This window comes from Tenrec ecaudatus, chromosome 1 (assembly GCF_050624435.1).
Source record: "Tenrec ecaudatus isolate mTenEca1 chromosome 1, mTenEca1.hap1, whole genome shotgun sequence".
NCBI classification, from domain to species: Eukaryota; Metazoa; Chordata; class Mammalia; order Afrosoricida; family Tenrecidae; genus Tenrec; species Tenrec ecaudatus.
The window spans coordinates 66549596-66564498 of record NC_134530.1 but is presented as its reverse complement, the minus strand read 5'-3'; the positions used below and the strand labels follow the sequence as shown (position 1 = coordinate 66564498).

The following is a 14903-nucleotide window of genomic DNA, read 5'->3' as shown; positions in this document are numbered from 1 at the left end:
CTCCTCCTGTACTTCCCACTGTCCTCTGGGTCCCTTGGGTTTGGGGGCTTATGAGCACCTTCGGTTGATTAAGGGTTGGGTCCAATGACAATCAACACAACTTTGGGATCCAGGCAGGTGACCCTTTCCCGGTCCATAGTGAACTGAAGACATCTGCCAATGAAAGGGCCTCTTTAGAGAATGATGCCATCGCCTGCATGCCCCCCAGCTGGTGAACTTCATGCAGTTCATTCAGTGGGGGGCGACCTTGACTTCAACAGAGCTCACTGCTTCCCTTTGTCTACCATTTATTTAATGCAGAATCCGGCAGTTTTCTCCATCGAGCACCACTCCGAGGCACTTCCTCTCAAACTGGCGGCGTTGCGCTGTGCTCAGGACGGGCTGGAATTGTCTCCCGGACCTTCTCTCTGCTCCACAGCTGAGTCACAAACCTCACACCCTCTGCAGTTGGCATCTCCAGGGACGTTTTGTTTTTCTGTCTTCACTCAAATTCAACTCTTGCCAATTCAGAGTCTCAGCTTTCAAACTATTGTGACTGATATAAGTGTCAAGCCTCCTCTGAGAAGTTTAAAAACCAATAATTGGTTATTTCTCTCTTTGCATCCCTGACATAAAAATGCTAATGATCTTTATAGCAAGTAGGTTACCCCTGACAATTTTGGAAAGCTTTATAGACTAAAACATGAGAAAGCTTTTTAGGCTGAGATACGTGGGCACTTATATATTTTAAAAATTTAAGCGACTGTATCTGTTAGGCAGATAGGCAGGGATGGGATGTCCATTAACACATGCCCAAGAGAGCCAAGCATGAGAACAAAGGGTGGTGCACTGCACATGCTCAGAGGCCTAGGTTTTCCCGCGGTGGGCATGGGTGGGCGTTAAACCTGGATCGGCCCACCTGGGCCAGGTGAATTCAATCCAGCCAATGGGGTCGATATGGGGTCGTCCACCATGCCTTCCCCTGGAATCCTTGAAAAGGCAGGAGCCAGTGGGAGAGAAGAGGAACTGGGGAGAAAACTTTGGAAGGAACTTGGAGGAGGTCTTTGGAGGAGAACTTGGGAGAGAGATCTTGAGAAGAGGAACTGGGGAGAGAACATGAGAAAGAACTTGAGACAGGACTTTGGGAGGAGAACTTGGGAGAGAGATCTTTGCGTGACCCCAAGCAGTCTCTGCCAGGTTGCATGGTTGGGAGGAATCCAATGGGTGACGCGTAAAACCTGAAACTTCTTCTAAGTCTCATTAAACTCACTTGGATCACGAGCCAGGCTTCAGTGTGAATTCTTTCTCGTGTGGACCCAAGGACCGAGGTGTAACTCTATCCCCAGAGAGGTCTTACAAATCCTGCTTAAGAACACAATGAAGGTATAACACACACAGCAAAAAAAAAATAATCTGTAATACTTATTCACTATGGCAAACTATGTCTGAAGAACTAAGACATGTCTTAAAAAACTAAGCAAGTACGAAAATGTCAAGGACATGGTAGTCTTAAGTTGCCTATTATTAGGTGACTTCAAATTAGCAAGTGGTTTGAACCAGAGTCCAACTGACTCCCAAGTCCATGACCATAGAGTAGCAGTCTTCCTCTTCTCCGTCTAGGTTGTTACAGCTTTAAGGCCAAAGGAGCACATTAGGTCCATTTTCTGCAATAGGTGTGTTTAAGTTGGTTCCCATAGTGCAGTGGTTCTCAACCTGTGGGTCTCCACCCCTTTGGGGGAGTGTCGAACAACCCTTTCACCGAGGCACCCGATGTGTGAAACAGAACGATTTCTCCCAAGGCCTCTTCCCCAAATATGTTAGACTTAGAACACTGCTTGCAGCTAATGGTAAATGATTGTCAAGTTACCTCCCTGAAGGTGGTCAGTTGCCAGACTACTGTCTGGTCCCACCACAAATAGGGCCTACTCCTTGCTGTTAGGGACAAGGGGCTACTTCTCCCTAAAGGCTTGGGACCATTAGTCTGGTCCCTGTAGGTGGGCTTTACACCCTACTGATAATGGTTTCTATGGAGATCCAGAGAACAGGTCAAACCTGCTCAGTGACATCCAAAGTTAGGCTGCATTCTGAATCTAGGATCCACCCATCTTGTCACCTGTACATACCCAATCCCTCCTCTTCCTATTGCGTGTATATCCCTAGATTGTCCCCTCTCATTGCTGTATAACCTATAGCCCCTTCCTGTGACATATGTCTTTACCTGTAATTAGTGGGCTTGCACTCCCCCCAAAGATATATAAGCCTTGGTTAGCAATAAAGATTCCCCTTGGCCTCTCCTCTCCCGTCCTGTCCTCTCTCCCCTGTTCCCTTTCCCCTTGTCCTCCTTCCCCTCCCCCTGTCTCCACGTGGACCACCAAGCAGGGCTGAGGTGAGTATGCTACTATGAAATGTGTCTGACTCCATTATTTCAATCTCTCTTTTATTTCTCACGCTCTCTAGGACTTTACTATAATCTTTATATATATTAACTGTACAATTGCGCCTATCAAACCCATGATTAGTTGTTGGGGGCTGGCCTCTCCCCCACAACCTGATTCATAACAGTAGCAAAATTACAGTTATGAAGTAGCAGAAGAAATAATTTTATGGTTGGAGGGGGAGGTCACCACAACATGAGGAACTGTATTAAAGGGTCGCAGCATTTGGAAAGTTGCCTTAGTGGGTTGTCCAACTCAGATCTTTCTGACGTGACCTCTGTAGTGTGTTGTATGCCTTGAGAAGACAAGATCTATACATTCCAGGTGTCCTATATAGGATGAGGTCTAGGTCACAAGGGCTAAAAGAAACTTGGTTAAATATGCATGAGTATCCATATATGGTTCCCCTTTGAGGAATCATAACGGCAACGCCAGCCTTTTCCCCAAGGGCAAGCTGTTCTCTTCCCTTTAAGAGAAGTAAGATAATCTTCTTCGAGACAGACACATGCCACCCCTCCTCTTGGTCTTGAACCCTCCACTAAGGAGTACGGAAAACCAATATAGGAGTGTCCACCCAATAAGGGTAACTGTAGGGGTATTGTCACATGGCACGGGTTATTTGGTCCTCTACCTGGCCCTACCTGAGAAAAGAAACCCCCTGGAGAAGTGGTCTTTATGAGGCCAAACAAACCCAAAGCCAAACTCACTGTCAGCAAGCCTATACCAACTCATAGCGACCTTACAGGATAGGGTAGAACTGCCCCTATGACTGTAACTCTTTATGGGAGTAGAAAGCCTCATCTTTCTCCCCAGGAACTGGCTGGTGGCTTCAAACTGATGACCTTATGTTTAGTATCCCAACAAACAACCACTAATGATAGAAGGGTGATAAGTGTCACACAGTGTAACCACTCCACTGTCTGGGTGGCCGATTGAGTGACTTGCTTTACTGGAGAGCTACTGCTTGTCTTTATCTTGGCATTGGTTCTTAGAGGAGGGGTTCCATACAAGATAGGATCCTTTTGTGATTGACTGGCTTCATTCAGCATAATGTTCTTCAGGTCTTACCATGTCATAGTTTCATCATTATTTTGGGGCGACGCACAGTATTCTATTGTATGTATGCACCGAAGTTTCTTGATTTATTCTTCTACTGATGGGCTTTTGGGGCATTCCCGACTTCTTAACTATTGTGAACAGTGCTGCGATGAACACGGAAGTACCCAGGTCTGTTTGTGTTCTGTCTCTTTTACTTCTTTTAAGTATTGCTGGATCATAAGCGATCTCCATTCCTGATTGTTTTAGAGAGTGCGCTCTTTCCACAATGATTGTACAGGTTACAGATCCACCAGCAGTGTATGAGTCTTCCAGTCTCTTCTTCAGCATTCATTGCGTTCTGTCTTCAAATTGGACTCTCATCACTGGTGTAAGAAGGTGGTATCTCATCATTGTTTTGACTCCATCTCCCGAATGGCTAGTGTGTGTGAGCATTTAGCCGCTCGAATATCTTTTTTCTTGGTCTGTTCATGTCCTTTGCCCACTTTTTGATGGGATCATTCTTGTGGTTGTCGGGGTCTTGCAGTATTCTATAGATTTTAGAGATTAGTCCAGTGTCCATTGGGTCAGTGCTGAAGATCACCCCCCCCGCAGTCTGTGAGATCTCTTTTTGGATGATGTCTTTTGATGTGCAATGGTGCCCATTCTTTAGAAGGTCCCAGCCAGTCGTCTATGTTGTCTTTTGCTGGGTGCTCTTCATTGTTACGTTAGTTAGTATGTCTATGCCCTACAATAGGACCCTTCAGTCTGTCTTTTTTTCCTTATTGATCATCTTTATAGATCTGGGATTTACATTTAGGTCTTTGATCCACCTTGGGTCCCTCTTCTGTCCACGGGGTGAGATATGGGTCCTGTTTCATTCTTCTGCTATTGGACGTCCCATTTTGTTAGCACCATTTGTTGAAGAGACTCTCACATTTTTTATGTGAGGTTATGTAACCTTAAAGTATCTATGGCCGGTTCTTTGCCAAGTTTTCTTCTAATTAGCATGCGTTTGTCATTCTAGGTAGGTGTGCAATGTAAAATCAACAGAAATGAAAATGTGTGATATTTAAATGACTGCCATAGTAGAAATGGAGGACTCTGCTGCTGGTCTTTTCAGTAACGTGTCAGGAAGAGGTAAGGCAGGAAGTAGCCTTTACAAATAACCTTGAATCAGAACTAGAGATGTGTCTGAGAAAATGTAGGGTGTGGGTTTGTTTTGGAAGATTGGCCCCATGGCAGCTCATTCGTCTCTTGCCCCCTGTTTTCATGGCTTTACGGTTTGGCCTGGTTCCCGATAAGAAGTCAGCACCTAAACTCAAGATTTTCTCACAAAGGGTTTCCTCTTTGTTTCTCTTTTGGTTTTTAGAAAAATTAAAATTAGTGGGCAAAATGTAAGTCTTTGTGCCTGGTGTTTACATAGATTACCTCCTATCCTTGAAAACAACCTGGAATGCAGGCATTTCTCAACCTGTAACCTCAGAAAGGTTAAGCGTTTTAGTCAAGGCCACTGCCAATGGTAGTAGGCCACCAAAATGGGATTCAAATACAGGTGATTTTTTTTTTATCTTTAGGGGCTAGAGAATCAGTTGTGTGAGCCTCTCATTTTATTGTTGTTGCTGGGTGTCACTGAGTCAATTCTGACCCACAGCACAACAGAATGAAACACTGCTTGGTCCTGTGCCATCCTCACCTTTGTTCCTATGCTAGAGCACATTGTGCAGCCGCTGTGTCCGTCCTTCTTATTGAGGGACTTTCTCTTCATGCTGACCCTCCATTTTACCAAGTACGATGTCCTTCTCCTGGGAGTAGTCTCTCTTAACAACATGTCTAAAGAATGTAAGATGAAGTGTCGCCATCCTCGCCTCGAAGGAGCCTCCTGGCCTTCTTCTAAAACACGTTGGTTTGTCTCTTCAGCAGTCCATGGTACTTTCAATAGTCTACTCCAGCACCACAATTCAAATGCACCGATTCTTCCTCAGTCTTCCTGATTCCATGTCTAACTTTCACATGCAGATGAGGCAATTGAAAATACCATGGCTTGGGTCAGGCGCACCTTAGTCCTTAAAGTAACATCCTTGCTTTTCAATACCCTAAAGTGGTCTTGTGCTGCAGATTTTACCCAGTGCAATATGTCATTTAATCTCTTGACTACTGCTTCCATGAACATTGATTGCTGACCCCCGCCCCCCAAAGAAAGCCTTGGTGATTTCAATCGTTTCTCCATTTATCATGATGTTCCCTATTGGTTCAGTTGTGAGGTTTTTGGTCTTTTATATGCTGAGTCATAATCCATACTGAAGGCTGCAGTCCTTGTTCATCAGAAAGTGCTTCAAGTCCTCCTTGCTTCCATCTGCATATTGCAGGTTGTTAATAAATCTTCCTACAATCCTGAAGTCACACTCTTCTTCCTATAATCCCGATTCTCTGATGATATGCTCAGCATATAGATTAAGTATGGTGTGCTAGTCTGGGTGGACTAGAGAAAAAAATTCACAGCCATTCATATGTGTATAAGAAAAAGCTTTAAATTAAAGAACAATTGTATATTGAGAAAACATCCCAGCCCAGTCCAGATCAAGACCATAAGTCCAATATTAGCCCATATGTCTGATACCAATCTATAAATTCTTCTTCAGACTCACACAACACATGCAATGACACCGAATGCAGGAAGATCACAGACCAGTAGGTGGAAAGTCTTGTGGATCCAGTGGCATTGGAAATATCTCAATGCTGGCAGGGGTCTCCACGTGACGCCTCCAGCTCCAGGGCTCTAGTGTAGCTCCATGTGTCTTGGCAGCAGGAAGACGAACCAGAGAGTCTGTGTGTACCTGGTCTCTAGTGCACTATTTATCTCCGTGGAGCCTCCAAATGAGGTCATCAAGCTGTGACCTAATTGTCAGGCTAGCCTCCACCTCTTCACAAGTTGACACCCGATTATGTACTTACCACATATGGTAAGGGAATGCACCCCTGACATACATTTTTCCTGATTTTAAGCCATGAAAAACAGTTCCTTGTTCTGTTCACACAACTGCTTCTTGATCCATGTACAAGTTCCACATGAGCACAAGGAAATGTTCTGGATTCCCTTTCTTCTCAAGGTCATCCAGAGTTTGTCATGATCCACATAGTCGAATGCCTTGGCATAGTCAGTGAAACACAAATAAACATATTGCTAGTATTCTCAGCTTTCAGCCAAGATCCATCTGACATCAGTAATGATATCCCTGGTCTCACATCCTCTTCTGAATCTGGCCTGGACCTCTGGCACTCCCCATCAATTTACTGCTGCAACCTTTGTCGAATGATCTTCAGTAAAATGTTGTGTGTATGTGATATGAATGATAGCACACTAAAATGTAAGCATTTTTTGGGGTCACCTTTCTTTGGAATGGGCACAAATATAGATTTCGTCCAGTCACTTGGCTCAGTAACTATCGTCCAAATTTCCTGGTATAGATGAGTGAGTACTTCCAGTTCTTTAACAGCTCGTTAAAACATTCCAAATGGCATTCCACCCATTCCCGGAGCCTTGTTTTGGCTAATCCTAGCAGTGCAGCTAGACCTTTTCCTCCAGCGTCATTGGTTCTTGTTCACACGCCAGCTCCTGAAATGGTGGCGTGTTGACTAGTTTTTTGGGGTACAGTGACTCAGTATATTCTTTCCACCTTCTTTGGATGCTTCCTACATCATTCAATATTTTGCCCATAGAATCTTTCAGGATTGAAACTTGAGGTTCTCACCTTATTAATGAGGTGGAAAGTCTTTTTCCAGGAATATGGTTCAAAAAGTTCCGGTAGTTTGGGGGAAATAATGATTGGTTTTAGGATTAGAGGAAGCAAGTCTTGAGAGACAATGTAGGTTTTGAGAGGTGAGAGACCCCCCACACTCAAGTGCTTTCAGGCAAGCCAGGGAAAGGAGTGGTAGGACTCAGATAGCAGGCCCTCTATCATCCTTACGGGGCTCTGGTAGCACTGTGAGCAGCCATGGGGCTGCTAACCACTAGGTCAGTGATTTGAATGCACCAGCTGTCTGCTGTATGGGTGAAAGACGAGGCTGTCCACGCCTGCGAATATGTCAAGTCTTGGAAACCCAAAGGGACAACTTCCCTGCCTTGTAGGGTCGCTATGAGTCAGAATTGACTCAATGGCAGTGACTTTTTTGTTTGGTTTTCTGTCTTTGTAGATAGGCAAAGCAGCACACTGGCGACAGTAAAATTGAGATGATAAGCTAAAGGCTGCAGTTTGCGTTTAAATCTCTGTGGGTTTGAAGAGGTGTTTAATGAGTTTCTTGAGCCCAGAGTCCACTCATCAGTGGATACCAGGGTGACACTGCTGAGACAGACTCTGGCTGAAGAAGCCACTACAATAAAACTTATCTTTTTGTTTTAAAGCTTTTAAATCCTCACAGTGATAATGTTTCAGTGGCTGCATGCTACTACATGGCATGCAATATTATTTCAGCCACTTCCCAATGGCAGACATTCACTGTTGTCTTTGAATATAGCTATCATGCTGTAAAGAACATCCTTATACAGATGTCACTTCAAGTTTTCCCATCACTTCACTACTTCCAAATTATACCTTCATTAATATATTTTGGTAGACAAAAACAAAATGTGTTCTGATTTTTATAAAATTATGTTTATTTAATCATACCGAGAACAGATTGTGTTCTCCATATGCTCCACTTATACTTTTAAAAAACAGTGTTATCTGCATATAATTCATGTACCATACTATTCCATGGTTTAAATATATTCAAAAGAGTTGTGCAATCATCCACCACAATCAATTTTAGAACATTTTGTTCCATTCTTGTATCCATTATTATTAGATCCCCCAACTCCTCTGGCATAGCTCTAAACTATTAATTTAGTTACTGTCTCTCTATGTTTATTGACCCTGGATTTCATATACAGAAAATCATATTTAAAACTCCAATAGCAGCAGCAACAACAATAACAATTAAAACACAAAAAAGCCTCAATACCAAAAAAAGCAGAAGACAATAGAAACTAGAACAAATGAAAAATGGATCAAAATTGAAAACAAATGATTCTATGATAAATTTTAACCTAACATCTTTCCATGCACTCCGTCTGAGGTCAAGACTATTCACCTTCCTGGTTAATGGTCTGAGGGAGTTCAATGGAGGCTTAATCTGAGTTGGGCCTTTGAAAATTGATTTTGGATTTTCACTGTCATCTATAGCCTTCTGGAAACCAGGTCCTCAGAATTTAAGCTCGACTACAATTCCCTCCTCTGATCTTGGATTTCATTATTTACAATTCTTGAATCACACCCACATGTGTCTTTCTTCCAGGTGGACTTAGCTGACACCTCACTTAGATGGCTGCTTGTTTTAAAACAAGCCTTTAAAACCCCAGACACTATTCTTTCTGATAGCTTGGCACCATCTGATTTCTTCACCATACTTTGCTATATAGCACCCATATCTTCAGTGATCCCTTCATAAGGACATGTATTGAGCAGGGCTACATTGTAAGAACTTACTATTCTTAGATTAGTTCCACTTATACTTAAGTGCTTCCAGTAGGGTGTTTTTAAAAATTCAAGTATGAACAAGTATAATTTAGGACCTCTGGGGGTGTTGTCTGGTAAACACTAGACTATGTCAGTCACCAGGTCAGTGTTCAAAGCCAACTGTTCTATAGGATAACGATGAGGCTGTCTGTTCCTGTAAAGATTTTCAGATTCAGACTTATAAATGGTGACTATATTCAATCCCTGGAAAAGGACATCATGCTTGGTAGAGTAGACGGGTAGCAAAGAAGGAGAAGGCTCCTGAGAGATGAATCGAATCGACACAGTGGCTGAAACACGAGGCAATAGCATAGCACAAACTGTGAAGATGGCCAGGGCCTGGGAGTGTTTCGTTCTGTTGTGCATAAAGTCACTTGGACTCAGAGCAGCCTGGATGGCACCCAACACCAACATACGTTGGAATTGGCTTGGTGACAGTGAGTGGGTTTGGATCTATAATTCAGACTGAAAAATGAAAATATTTCCCTTCCAAAATGTTGAGCACGGTTTGGATTCAAGATGCACAAAGTCAGGGGTTTGATCAGGAAGCAAGAGTTATTTCTTTTTCATGTACAGAAAGTTGAGTCAGCACTGTTTCTTAGCATCAATTAGAAACTTTTATAAATAGACCAAGACAGGCATGTCTCAGCTTGCCTTCTTGGAGGCGTCACAGAGATTACTTCTAAGGTCAATCTTGTAGGAAAAAGTTGGGAGTGGGGGTCTGGTGGTTATTGCAGATGTCCCAGGGGTGGGGCACAAACGATGAGAGGCTCCACCACTAAGTGAGAGGTTGGCAGCTCAAATTCCCTCAGAGTCGTCTCAAAGAAAGTCTTGGTGATCTGCCTTTGAAAGTCTTGAGCATTCTTTAGGAAAACCCTATGGTATTGTCCAGTCTGCACACCTGGGTTACAGGGAGTCAGAATTGACCAAATGGCAACTGGTTTGGTTTCGTTAGCGGTTATATGTTATAGGGGCTATATTACCAAATTTCAACCAACGTTCAGGGGTACAGCAAGTTGTGCACTGCTGTCAGACACTGCTAGGGGCCTTGGGAGCAGCAACATCGGGGAAACAATGTTAGAAACACAATGTAACGACATTGAATTTGGATAATGCAGGCTGCAAGGGTAAGCAGGCAAACTGGTTACCATTACGTTACAGGATGGGTAAGAATAAAAGCCTAGTGGCAGGAAGCATATTCAAATGCTCACAGTTGACTATGAGTTTCAGGGGGAGGAGAATTTTGAGCAATTAAAGATTCTATTTCCCAAAATTTCGATATTTATATTATTTCTGTGTCTTTTAAGAAGAAAACTCCACTAAGAAAAAATATATTTCTGATGAGCTCATAAAATTATAAAAATAGTCACACTTGTGAACCAATAATAATCATTTGGATTCAAGTGACGTCAATGGGTTGACAACTCAGATTTTCATAGCAACAACATCTTTTCAAGACAAAGAATGTTTGAGAACAGATAATGCAAGAAAGATTTTGTTTGCTTTGTGTAGGGTTTTCAATTTATTAATTCAAGATGAATTTAGCCAAAATAACAGCACATCAGAAAGAGGTAGATTGAGTTAATTCAGGTGGTAAAATTAGAATTTAAAAAGTCAAACAGGTGCCCGGCTATCAAAAGATATAGCATTTCGGGTCTTAAAGGCTTGAAGATAAACAAGCCGCTATCTAGCTCAGAAACAACAAAGTCCACATGGAAGAAGCACACCAGCCTGTGTGATCATGAGGTGTCGATGGGATCAGGTATCAGACATTAAAGACAAAACAAAACAAACAAACAAAAAGGGGAAGGTCAGAGTGGAGACCCAAAGCCCATCAGTACTCAATTGGACATGCCCTGTCAGATGGACCACAAGGAAGAGAGGAGCCAGTCAGGGTGCAGGCAACGAAACACACAACCTTCCTCTAGTTCTTTAATGCTTCTTCCCTGCCCTACCACTATCACGACCCCAATTCTGTCTTACAAATCTGGCTAGACCAGAACATGCATACTGGTACAGATAAAAGCTCGAAACACAGGAAATCCAGAACAGATAAACCCCTCGGTACCAATAAAGGGAGCAGCGATACTAGGTGGATAAGGGTAGGGGGTGAGTAAGGGGGAACCGATCACAATGCTTGAAATATGGTCACCCTCCCAAGGGGGTGGACAGTAGAAAAGTGGGTGAAAGGAGACAGCAGTTGGTGTAACACATGAAAAATAAAAAAAGAATAATTTATAAATTATCAAGGGGACATGGGGTTCAGAGAGGAATAAAAATGAAGAGCTGATGCCAGGCGCTCAAGTAGAAAGAACATGTATGACACAATGGATACATGTATGGATTGTGATAAGAGCTGTAAGAGCTCCCAATAAAATAAAAAAAATATGTCAAACACGCAGAACAGTATGGAAATTAAGAGCAAACCCTGTGCATCCAGCCTTTTGGACTCATGGCAAGCCCATGTAACAACAGACCGAAACGTTGACCTGCTCCACGGCCACGGTTGCTATGGCGAAGCCCATTGTTGCAGCCATGGGGTCAATCCATTTTGTCAAGGGCCTTTCTTTTTCAGCTGCCTCCTTCTCCAGAGAGTGGTCTCTGCTGATAACATGTCCAAAGTACCTCTGACTAAGTCTCTCCATCCTTGCTTCTAAACACGTAGTTCTGTTAAAACCCAATGTTTCTCTCATTTTTAGTATAATATCAAACAAACAAACAGAGGCTGAGCTGGAGCACCTTGTTAAAATCTCTTATTTCCCCTTGTCCTTCTTAGAGATAATCAATATTCTGAGTTTGATCTTTCTTTTTCTGTTTGTTTGTTTTTAAGAAGTGTTGCGTTTGATAGTTTTTAGTCTGGATTGCACAGGTGTGAGCCGTTGCCTGATATTAGTACAATGATAACAAAAGGATTTTCTCTCCCCAAATGCAAGTTACAGGAATGTAGCAGGTGATGGTGTACGATACTAGATGATTTTGAATTCGAATTCTGTGGGTGGCATTTCTCTCTTGGCAAGCACACAGCAGTTCTTTTTCTTGGTCTTATTGCTGATCTCATCACACTGGGGGCCGGCATGGCTCTTCATGAGTTCTCCTGCGGGACCAGACAGTGATGGTTTTCACTTCGGTGTACGCCTGCAGGCTGTACTCGCCCAGCTCCCGGCGCTCCCGAACATCTCATAGCTGCCGAAGGGAGCCTGCGCACCAAACACATCATAGCAGTTGACTCACACGGTGCCAGCCTGGAGGGCCTGGGACAGGTAATTGGCCTTGTCCAAGTCCTTGGTGAAGACAGCGGCAGCCAATCCGTACGTGGAATTGTTGGCCCTCCCGACGACCTCCTTGATGGTCTTGAACTTCAGCACCTGCATCACTGGTCCAAAGATCACCTTTGCGATGGTCATGCCATCCTGCACGTCTCCAAAGACAGTGGGCTGGATGAAGTAGCTGCGGTCAGCAGCAGCGCTGCCCCCACACAGCAGCTTCGCCCCCTCCTGCTTCTCAGATTGGATATAGCTAAGGATCTTCTTAAACTGAGTTTCATCCACCTTTGGCCCCTGCTCGGTCTTGCTGTCAAAGGGGTCCCCAACCACCTGAGACTTTGACCTGGCAACACTGCGCTCCAGGAACTCAGAGTACACGTCCTCCTGAACGAAGGTCCGGGAGCCGGCGCAGCAGCACTGGCCCTGGTTGAATGTGGGTGGAGGCCAGATGCTCACAGGCATCCTCCCTGAGAGCAGTTAGTCACCAGACTATAGGGTAGACCTCCTCCCTGCTACTGGGGACCATAAACTATTTCTCCCTGAGGCCTGCGACCAAGCGTTCACACCCTACCAATAATGGTCTCTATCAGTTGAGCCAGGGAACAGGCCAAACTGGCTCTGTGACATCCAAAGTTAAGTTGCCATCCTAAATCTAGGATCTTCCCATCTTGCCACATGTGTACCCCCAATCTCTCCTCTTCCTATTACGTGGATACCCCTAGACCACCCCCTCCCATTACTGTATTACCTATAGCACAACCCCTTCCTGTGACGTATGTCCTCACCTGTAATTAGGGGGCTTGCATGTCCCCAGACAATATAAAAGCCTGGGCTAGCATTAAATATCTCTCTCTCCCTGCATGTGGATCACCAAGCGGGGCTGAGGTGAGCATGCTACCATGAAACATGTCTGACTCCATTTATTTCAATACTTCTCTAATATCTCTCATGCGCTCTGTAACTTTACTATGATCTTTACTTATTATCACTGTACAATTGCGCCTACCAGACCGTAATGATGTGTTAGGGGCTGGCTTCCCTGACAGTTGAAGAACGGGGCGAAGTGGGCCAGCTCCATGGGGTGGTCCATGTCCACGTCTGACATGATGATGTTGGGGCTCTTTCCCCCCAGCTCCAGGGTCACCCTCTTGAGGCTGCTGCTTCCTGTAGCCACTTGGATTAGACGGCCAACCTCGGTGGAGCCGGGGAACGCTACCTTGTCCACCTTCTTGTGGGAAGCGATGGTGGGTCCGGCAGTTGGACCAAATCCGGGAACAATGTTGACCGCGCCAGGGGGAAAGCCAGCCTCCTTAATCAGATTGGCCACGGAGGGGGCGGTGAGTGACGTCTGCTCAGCTACCTGAGCGGGTCGCCAGGGCCGGGCCCAGTTTCCATGCTTGCTTCAGGAGCAGAGTTCCACGGGGTGATCTGCCCACACACACCCACCGGCTCATGACGGGTGTAGGTGAGGAGATTCCATCAATAGGAATGGTTTTCTATGGTCCTTATTGGCCCAGCCGGCATTTTACCGGAGACATTGAATGACCAGGTCCAAATCCACCAGGTAGGAGATGACGTAGGGCTTGCCATTGTCCAGGGTCTCCAAAGCGACCAGGTAGGTCCGGTCTCGTTCAATCAGATCGACCCAGCGGATCAGCGAACAACCCCTCCCAGACGCATCCATCTGACGCCAGGGTGAGCCCAGCTGGAACGCAGCCCGGGCAGCCTGCACTGTCTTGTCTATATCACCCTTGTCCTCTTCAGCCACCCGACAGATGACCTCTCCAGTGGATGGGTTGATGGTGAGGAAGGTTTTCTTGCTGACAGCATCGTGCCATTCATTGTCTACAAAGATCTTGTTGTAGAAGACCTCAGCTGCTGGTTGGGCGCTGGCATGGCCTGGGAGGCAGCGGAGGCCAGGAGGCGGTGGCCCAGGTGGGGCTGGAGGCCGGCGGTGGCGGCACGTGCGGCTGCCAGCAACATGCTGTGGAGGGAGCTAGAGCCGAGTGTGGTGGTGTGCCAAGTTTTATATTTCTTATGCATATTTCATATTGCTAAAATTTTGGATGTATCCATAAGCAATAGATAACACGTGCAGGTTTTCAAGCTTATTGCTAATTACCCTAAATACATCAATATATAATTTGCTTTTGTTCTTAGCATCATGTTTTGAAATTTAACCATGTACTCACATGTAGTTTAAGCTTATCTGCTTATCTATTGTATAATAAATAGTCTACTGAAGACTTTGGGGCCAGGGCATGGCACCCCATCAGACTCGACCAGACAACACTCCTAAAGGTCAACAAACAAACCTTGAACTATTTACAGGCTTTTCTTTTTCTTGTCATTGGTTTTTTGTTGTTTTGTTTTCTTTTGTTGCTTTGTTTTTCTCTGGCTTGTTTTTGTGAATAGTATTAGCTCTGCAGGTCTGTCTAGATAAGATAGGCTGGATAAACAAGCTGGAGGAGAAAGCAATGGGACAGACTGTTCCAGAGGGACATGGCAAAGGGGAAGGTGGGCAAAAGGAAGTGGTGTTAAACCCAGGGACAAAGGAACAACAAGTGATCCAAAATCGGTGGTGAGCAGGGTATAAGAGACCTGGTAGGACATGATCAAGGACAAAGTAACCACAA

The 14903-nt window shown here is 44.6% G+C and overlaps 1 pseudogene; it reads right to left on the bottom strand.

Annotated features, from left to right (window-relative positions):
* Nucleotides 1-12086: 12086 nt before the first annotated feature.
* LOC142434751 (aldehyde dehydrogenase, mitochondrial-like) lies at nucleotides 12087-14250 on the bottom strand (annotated as a pseudogene).
* Nucleotides 14251-14903: the final 653 nt, after the last annotated feature.